Source organism: Octodon degus, unplaced genomic scaffold (assembly GCF_000260255.1).
Source record: "Octodon degus isolate 3935 unplaced genomic scaffold, OctDeg1.0 scaffold00259, whole genome shotgun sequence".
NCBI classification, from domain to species: domain Eukaryota; kingdom Metazoa; phylum Chordata; class Mammalia; order Rodentia; family Octodontidae; genus Octodon; species Octodon degus.
Window position 1 is genome coordinate 1,182,154 of NW_004524835.1, and position 9,377 is coordinate 1,191,530.

The following is a 9,377-nucleotide window of genomic DNA, read 5'->3' on the forward strand; positions in this document are numbered from 1 at the left end:
TAGGAAGAATGTATGCAATGTGTGAATTATTCAAACTGTCCTACCAATTTGATTTGAAACTGTCTCATTGCTATTTGTTTATCAATAAAATTATGGGAAAAGATAAAATAAAATAAAATACAAAAAAAAGAAAATAAATTCCAGCCCAGACTACTATACCCTGTAAAGCTCTCTTTCAAGTGTGATGGAGAAGTGAAATACTTTCATGACAAAGAAAAGCTAAAGAATTCCATCATGACAAAGCCAACCCTACACGGACAATTAAAAGATGCTCTAGAGAGGGATCAATATTAATATAATATTTTCCATGAATGAGAAAAGAAGGCGCTCACTAAATATGGCAAACAATTGCACATAGGAGAAAAAGGAATAAACAATAGCAGGTAAATAACATTTTGATTGTAAATGAATACATCTCAGTTATAACCATCAATGTAAATGAACTCAATTCACGAATTAAGAGAAATAGACTGGCATGGTGGATTAGCAAAAAAAAAATCCAACAATATGCTGTATACAAGAAACACATTTAACTCATAAAGACATTCATAGGCTGAAAGTCAAAGCATGGAACACAATACTACATGCCCCAGCCCCTCAGAAAAGAGCAGGGGTAGCAATCCTATTTTCAGACAGTCTCAACTTCAAACCAAGGATGATCAAGAGAAATAAAGAAGGCCACTATATACTTGTTGGGGGAGTAATTCAAGAGGACGAGGTAATACTCATAAATATGTATGCACCAAACACAGGAGCACCCATTTATATAAAGCAAATCTTAGTGGACATGAAAAGTCTAATATCCAATACCACAATCTTAACAGGAGACATTAATACCCCCTTATCCCCAAAAGACTGATCAACCAGACAAAAACTTAGCAAAGCAATAACAGAACTGAACCAGAGCTTGAAACAAATGGACTTGGTGGACATATACCGAGTGTTCCACCCAAACACAGCTGAATACACTTTTTTATCAGCTGCACATGGGTCATTTTCTAAAATAGATCACAAACTGGTCTATAGGTCATGCTTAAGTATATGTGAGAAAACAGAAATTATCACATGCACATTATCTGATCACAGTGCAATGAAACTGGAAATAAATGACAAAAGAAACCAGAAAAAAACCTTAAATATATGGAAATTAAATGACACTCTACTCAGCAACCAATGGGTCACAGATGAAATTAAACAAGAAATTCAACAATATCAACAATTCAATGAAAATTCAAGCACAACTTATTGTAATTCATGGGATACGCTGAAAGCAGTTCTTAGAGAGAAATTTATAGCTGTGAACTCACACATTAGGAAAACAGAACAGAACAAATAAACACCCTAATGTTGCACTTCCAACATCTAGGAAAGGAACAGCAAACCAAACCCAAAGACCTAAGATGGGAAGAAATTATAAAGGTTAGAGCAGAAATTAATTCAGTGGGGGCTGGGAAGATGGAGCAGTGGAATAAACACTTCCCTGGCAAGCACCAGGGCTTGAGTTCAGTTCCCGGTTCTGAAAAAAATAATTGATTAAATTGAGATGAAGGAAACAGTTCAAAGAACTAAAGAATCAAAAAGCTGTTTCTTTGAAAGAATAAATAAAATTCATAAGCCCCTAGCTAACCTCATCAAAGAGAGGAAAGAAAAATCTCAAATATAAGCAATGAGGAATGAAAAGGGTATAACTACCACAGACCCAGTGGAAAACCAGAAGATTGTCAATAGCTTCTTTAAGAATCTTTATTCTCACAGAATAAAAGACAAAGACAAAATGAACAGATTCATAGAAAGGTACAAATTACTAAAACTGCATCAACAAGATATAACAACTCTCAATAACCCAATAACAGCCAATAACATATGAAATGTAATAAAAAACCTATGACAATGAAACATCCAGGTCCTGGTGTATTTACAGCTGAATTCTACAAGAAATTTACAGAAGATAATACCTATACTTCTCAAAATCTTCAATGAAATTGAAAGCGAAGCAATCTTCCCAAAATCATTCCTTGAGGAAATTATTATGCTAATACCAAAACCAAGAAAAGACACAATTAAGAAAGACAATAACAGGCTAATCTCCCTCATGAACATAGATATAAAAATCCTCAATGAAAACCTAGCAAATAGAATACAGTAAATCAACAAGAAGATTATACAACATGACCAAGTAGGATTCATCCCAGGAATTCAAGGATGGTTCAATATACACAATTATATAAATGTAATACACTATAGCAATAGAGCCAAATCTAAAAACCACATGATCATATCAACTGATGCAGAAAAGAATTTTGACAAAGTCCAACCCTTATTCATGTTCAAAGTCCTACAGAATATTGGAATAGATGGCCTCTATATCAATCTGATAAAAGCCATCTATGACAACCCAAGGGCTAACATAATTCTAAATAAGGAAAAACTGAAATCTACTACTCTTAGTTCTGGTATAAGACAAGGATGTCCTCTCTCACCACTCTGATTCAATATAGTTCTGGAATCATTAGCTAGAATCCTTAGAAAGGAGAGAGAAATAAAATGAATAAGAATAGGTAAATTAATATTTGCAGATGACATGATGCTTCACTTAGAAGAAACAAAAAACTCCACCAAGAATCTACTAGAATTGATACACAAATTCAGTAGCATAGCAGGATACAAACTCCATACCTAAAAGATAATAGCATTCCTCTGCATAGATAACAAACACACTGAGAGGGAAATTAGAGAAACAATAGCTTTTATAATAACAATGCAGAAAATAAAATACCCTGGAATTCATATAACTAAAGAAGTCAAAAATCTTTTCAAGGAAAATTACAGTAATCTGAAAAAAAGAGATAATAGATGATTTCAGAACATGGAAATATATTCCCTCCTCCTGGATAGGAAGAACCAACATTGTGATGATCGCCATATTCCCAAAATTGCTATACAGATTTAATGCAGTCCCTATCAAACTACCACCAACATACCTCCCAGACCTTGAGAAATCATTCCTAAAACTTATTTGGGACCAGAAAAGACCTAGAATAGAAAAGGCAATGCTGAACAACGAAGATATGGCAGAAGGCATTACAATTCCTGACTTGAAATTATACTGCAAGGCTACTGTGATAAAATCAGCATGGTACTGGCATCAAAATAGACCTGAGGATCAGTGGAATAGATTAGAAGACACTGAAGCCCCTACGAACACTCTCAGCCACCTTATCTTTGACAAAGGGGCCAAACATACTCACTGGAAGAAAGATAGCCTGTTTAACAAATGGTGCTGGAAAAACTGGCTCTCTACATGCCGAAAACTAAAACTTGACCCAGGTCTATCACCATGCACAAAGCTAACTTGAAAATGGATTAAAGTTCTAAACATTAAAAGAGAAACACTAAATCTCCTGGAAGAGAAAGTAGGACAAACTTTTGAAGACATAGGTATAGGCAGAGTTTATAAACAAAAATCAAATCGCACAGGTAATACTTGAAAGAATTAACAACTGGTACCTCCCTCTAATTACTAAATTTTTAAGTGTCAAAAGAAATTAAGAACAAAGTGAAAAGACAACCCACAATTTTGGAAAAAAATGTTAGCCAATAAGCACTCAGACAAAGGTCTGCTCTCTAGAATTTATAAAAATTTGTAAACCACTTGGGCCCCAACATTTAAAGACTCGATCCAGAAATGGGCATCTGAGATGAACACACACTTCTCAGTGGATGAAATTAAAGAAGAGAATAAATATATGAAACAATGCTCCACATCATGAGCCATCCATGAAATGCAAATTAAAACCACACTGAGATACCATCTCACCCCAGATAGAATGGCTATTATAAACAAATCTACTAACCACAAATGTTAGAGAGGCTGTGTGGTAAAAGGAAACCTTCTTCACTGCTGGTGGGAATGTAGACCAGTGCAGCCATTATGGAAAACAGCATGGGGACTCCTAAAAAAACTAGGACTGGAAATTCCATTCAAGCCAGCTATCCCCCAACTGGGTTTTTTTCCCGGAGGAACTTAAAACATCTTATAGTGATATATGGGTACCTATGTTTATACCAACACAATTTGTGATCACCAAATCATGGAAACAACCAAGATGCCCATCACCTGGGGAATGGATGAAAAATATGTGGTATTTTAATACAATGGAGTATTCCTCAGCTATAAAGAATGATAAACTTGAATCATTTATATTTAAGTGCATGCCACTTGAAGATATACTCATAAGTGAAATAAGCCAGACCCACATATGTAAATATTGTATAGTCTCCCTAGTATAAGAGCTCAAAAGAAGAAATACAAATGGAAAGATATAACACAACTAAAAGGAAAGCAAGAACTTGAGGATTAGAAAATGAAGAGATAACAAGGAGAACAGCTGGGAAACAGAATATGAAGAAAAAAATTTAAAAAGGCAAAGCCATCTAGTTATATACACAAGATTGGCAAGGCAATGATCATAAGAAATATCAGCAGGTTTTTGAAACTAGCAGTTAATTGGTAGGATTCTCACCCTCACTAACTATATACACTCATACCTGTGAACTAAGCAACTGCACTAAAGAAAGCAATACCACATTTTGTAGTATGGTCATGCTTGGAATGCCTGTCATTCTGGTCTTCTAAATATGTACTGCTTCTCATGACATACCAATCATTGTCTTACTGTCTCTCAAGTAAATGTTTGTTTATAAAAAGAGTAATAAATGAAAACAAGAGACAAGAAAAATAATGTCACAAGTGTGTCCTGCCACAATGCTCTATGTGGTTAGATTTCTAAATTTCTGTGTAAAAATATGTAATTGTTTATTCATATTTTTAATTTTTAAAATTTTTTCTTCATATTCCGTAGAGACTTAAAGTTTAACATATCAATACTTGATGGAAAATACCTGTTCCTTGTTTTTCCTAAGATGTTTGATATTCTGACAGATAGTTAGGTCAAACCCAACTGCATATGTTTTAGGGTAATAAGAAGCTTCTCTTCTGGAGGGTTATAAATCTATGTTTACAGAACAAAAGTTGGAGAAAAGGAAGGGCTGCAAGATCAGCCAACATTTTGGCCCTAGCCTTTCAAAGTCAGTGAAGACTCAGGACATGGGAGAACCTGTACTGTAACATCATGTAACTCAGTTATGTCCCAAATTTTCTGATCAAGGAGATTATGGGGCCACAGAGGAATGTGGTCGATGATGTGGAGTATTCCTGAGGAGAGTCACATGGAGAGAAAACATTCTTTCAGGCTTTCACAGAGAGCAAATTTGTTCAAGCAATGGCCATGACGCATCCACATGCCTGACACTGACAAAGGATCCCTAATTGCGATATAGTGTTTCAGGTGAAATCCAGATGGGACTTGACTGACCTTATCAGATACAAAAGTTACATTTCTTGTTTTATAGGTCTTGTTTCATCTTCATCTTAACCATCCAGCAGAAAGTACAAAAACTAGATATAAGGGGTGAAGCCACATTGGCATGCTGGGTTGTAAAGGGCTCAGGTCAACAACTTTTGACATTGTCATTCCTGCACATGACCCACTACTATTTTGGACTATTGGACTATATTGGATTATTTTGCTGAATTCATGCATCTACAATATTTAAATGACAATGGAATACCCATCTCTGTCAAAACTAAACAAAAATATGGGATACAAATGAACAACCATTTTGTATCTTTATATTCAAAATAGTTAGGATAGATATACAGCTACATTCTCTTAATTCAAAGAATAAGATGTTCTAATAGTGTTTGTGGACGGGATGTCATGTCTGCATCTTGTATAATGAATAACCATTGAGACAACAATATGCAATGTGTTTACTATTGAAACTGTCCTACTTATCGGTTTTGAAACTGTCTCATTGCTATTTGTTTCTCAATAAAATTATTTTTTTTTAAATATCACCTTTTTTTTTTACCCATGTGTGTATTGATGGGCACATAGTCTATTTCTGTTGATTTATCTTTGGTGAGAAAAGGAAGCTGTATAGAAGTGTGAAACTGGAGTGGCATTTCTACAGTGCTCTTCTTCAAAATCACATTTCATGAGCACTGATCTCTATTTACAAGCATATTTCACTGAGCATTATGTGAGGCACAGAAGGCAGAATTTCCTCTCATAATGATGGCTCCCACTGGTCTCCTCTGTAAAACTATTTGCTGATTTGACTAGACACAATAAAGTTGGCAGAGATAAATTTGTTGAAAGTATTATTAAATTATAGAAAGACACCAAAAAGTGAAAAGTCACAGCTTGTGGAACAGCACACAGAAACTCCATCTGTTCAAATTATATCGTCTAGAGTTTGATTTGTGATGCAGTTGCATGGAACATGGTGTCTGTTAGGAATAAATACTACATATGAGTTCAAATTTCCTTGAATCTCAGCTTCTTATTCGCATCATGACATGGTAAGGCTATTTAAGCCTTTGCTTAGAAGGTGGTAAAAGTAAATCTCTATGTCCAGAGTTAAGTGTTTTACCAGTAAGTTGCAAATCAAGAGATATCAGTGGCCACCATTGTCAAAGTGAGCCAGAGAGCAGACAAATGTAAGAACTCTAAAACCCTTGCCAGGATTTGATCTCATATGTTAGTCAAGCTACAAGTCACTTACTACATAGTGTTTGTACTTTTTGAAGTTTGCATGACCTTATAACATCAAAATCTCAGTAAATATTAAAGCCTTTGCTTGGGTGATATTTTAAAACCCTGTGTCCCCCTGGGGCAGTACTAGGAGATTAAATGTTGCAACATGTACTTGTAGGATCAAGTTCAGGAAGTTGAGAAACCAAGCAGAGAGGCCTGGCCTCTTCATGTCTAGTGTATCTGGGACAAATTTTTCATAAGTCAACTGCATGAGAACCATTTATGTACATTCCAACTTTAATCTTCATAGAAATGCACTCTTAAATTTTTATTAATAAGTATAAATTGTACAAATTAATAGAATTCACTGATATTTCTACACATATATTCAACATGTACTAATCAACTCCAACACTTTTCTTTTCAGCTCCATCCCCACTTACCTGTCTCAATTTTTAGAAATCAGTACAACTTTTAGGCAGTGCACTGTTGGTGTACATGCACAACACAATGGCCATGCTATAATTAAAATATTACTCCAATACAATGTCCTTTCTATAGTCTCAAAGTTGATGCCTCCTCTATTTTTTTGTGTTGAAATCTAATACTCAGAGTGATATTAGGAGGGGAGGCCTTTGGGAATTGATTAGATTATGAATGCCTTATCCTTATGCAAGTGATTAGTGCCCTTATAAATGAAGTTGAAATGACCTCTTTTGCCCTTCTGCTACGTGAGGGCAACCAGAATTTCCATCTATGAGAAACAGATCTTCACTAGATAAAAAAAAATCTGCTGGTTCCTTAACTGTGGACTTCCTAGCCTCCAGAAATGTAATAAGTTTCTGTTGTTTTAAAATCACTCAGTATACAGTATTTTGTTGTAGTAACCTGGACAATGATAATCTTCAGGAAGAGTCATCATCCAGAATAGGTTTTGGGCCAGAGAGATGGCTCAGTAGAATAAGTGCTTCTCTGGCAAGCGCAAGGGCCTGAATTCAATCCCCTGTTCAAAAAAAAAAAAAAAAAAGACAAAAGGCCTTTGTAGCCAGTGAGATAGCTCAGTAGAATAAGTGTTTGCCTGACAAGCACAAGGGCCTAAGTTCAATCCCTGGCCCCACCAAAACAAGAAAAGCACAGAGTAGGTTTTGTTCACAGAAATGTCTTTGAGAGGAATCCCCTAATTAAACTACTCAGTATATTGTCTGCAGAGCTGTTCCTTTAGAGAACATGAATAAGCTTCAGAACAATGTAGATTTCACCCTGGAGCTAGTAATAGGAAAATTAACAAATTTTTAATTAAACTGCCTGATTTGGTGCAATCTACAATACTGTATAAAATTCTTACATGCTTGTTTCAAGGACATTGGCTTTGAAAGATGGAAAACAAGGTCTAGTACTAATTAACTCCCATGTAGCATAAATGATTATAGAGTGAAGGAATGTTGGAACCCCCACAAGCTCTCAAAGAAATTAAAGATCACAGAATTAATATTATGTAATGGCTGACTATGTGTTTGCATTGGCTGGGAATCCCTGCTTCTTTCCACTTTTTGAAGATGTCTCTAGTTAGGTAGTGGATTTTGTAAAATTTTCATAATAAATGTTCTGTAACTTTCTTCCACTGCAGTTATGTTATGTACTATATTTTTCTCACAGAGAATGGGGTGTTGAGGAGAGTGGAAAAAGAAGATGTCACACAAAAATAAACAGCTGAATTTTTCAAATCTTGAAAGTTTGACTTTTATTACATTTACTAGCTGGTTGACTCACTTGGCACCTAGTATAGTCACTTATTCTGGGCTTAGTTATTCAATGTTTACATGTTTTGTCTTCCTCGTTTAAACTACTTACTGTGAGAAAGTGGCAGCAAGTAGTGCTTTATCCCAAAAACGGTAAAACCAGTTTGGAGTATAGTAAGATATATGCTTTAAAATGTTATATAATATCAGGAAAAAAAGGATAGTAGGATAAAACTAAGGAAATCATTTTAAAACTTACTTTAGTAATAATGATTCAAGCTACTTCACTGCTTATAACAAGTGTACCATAGCAATTTAAAATATTAATAATGAAAAATTAATTGTACTACTAAATACTATTGGTTTTTTGAAAGGAGAAGTTAATGTTTAAAATTTTTATTTTGACCAATTTAACATACTTATAGCTGGTAATCTAAGCAACTGCTTTGAAGAGAATAATGTGCAGTATGATAACCACTGGTGAATACTTATCAGCTTTTAAAAAATTATGTATCATTTCTAAAGTCTTATCTATTATGTTTTTCCTTTTAAACTAAAGAAAAAAAATTAGGCTTGCCAAGTGCAAGGTCCTGAGTTTGATGCCTAGTACAAAAAAAGTTAGGTGTGCAGCATACAGAAACATTTTATAATAGTTTTCAAGGTTCTAAAAGTCAAAAATTACTCTAAAATTACACTTGTTTTCTAAAACTAAAATTTGCTTTCTAGAAGAATCCAAAGGTATCCAACACACATAAATGAAACACGTTTGAGGAGGTGGAAGTGGTAGTTACCCCAATTTGATCATTAGACATTTCATATATGCATCGAATTATCATAGTGTACTCATAAATAAGCACAAATATTATGCATCACTTAAAATTTACCTGACTGAATAACCAAAAAATGAGTGCCATAAGTCACAGTATAAATAAAGGTTCCCTTTAAAGGTAGCTAAAATGATCTTCAAAGGTTAACTATACATGTACTATTTAATTCAGACCCTCCATGTCCAGTTATTTAACCAAGAATGAGGGGA

General features: G+C 34.6%; 1 protein-coding gene across 2 annotated transcripts in view; it reads right to left on the reverse strand.

Moving 5' to 3' along the window:
• Positions 1-9,377, reverse strand: part of Il1rapl2 (interleukin 1 receptor accessory protein like 2) — a 1,644,749-nt gene that overhangs the window by 62,276 nt on the left and 1,573,096 nt on the right. The window lies entirely within an intron of this gene.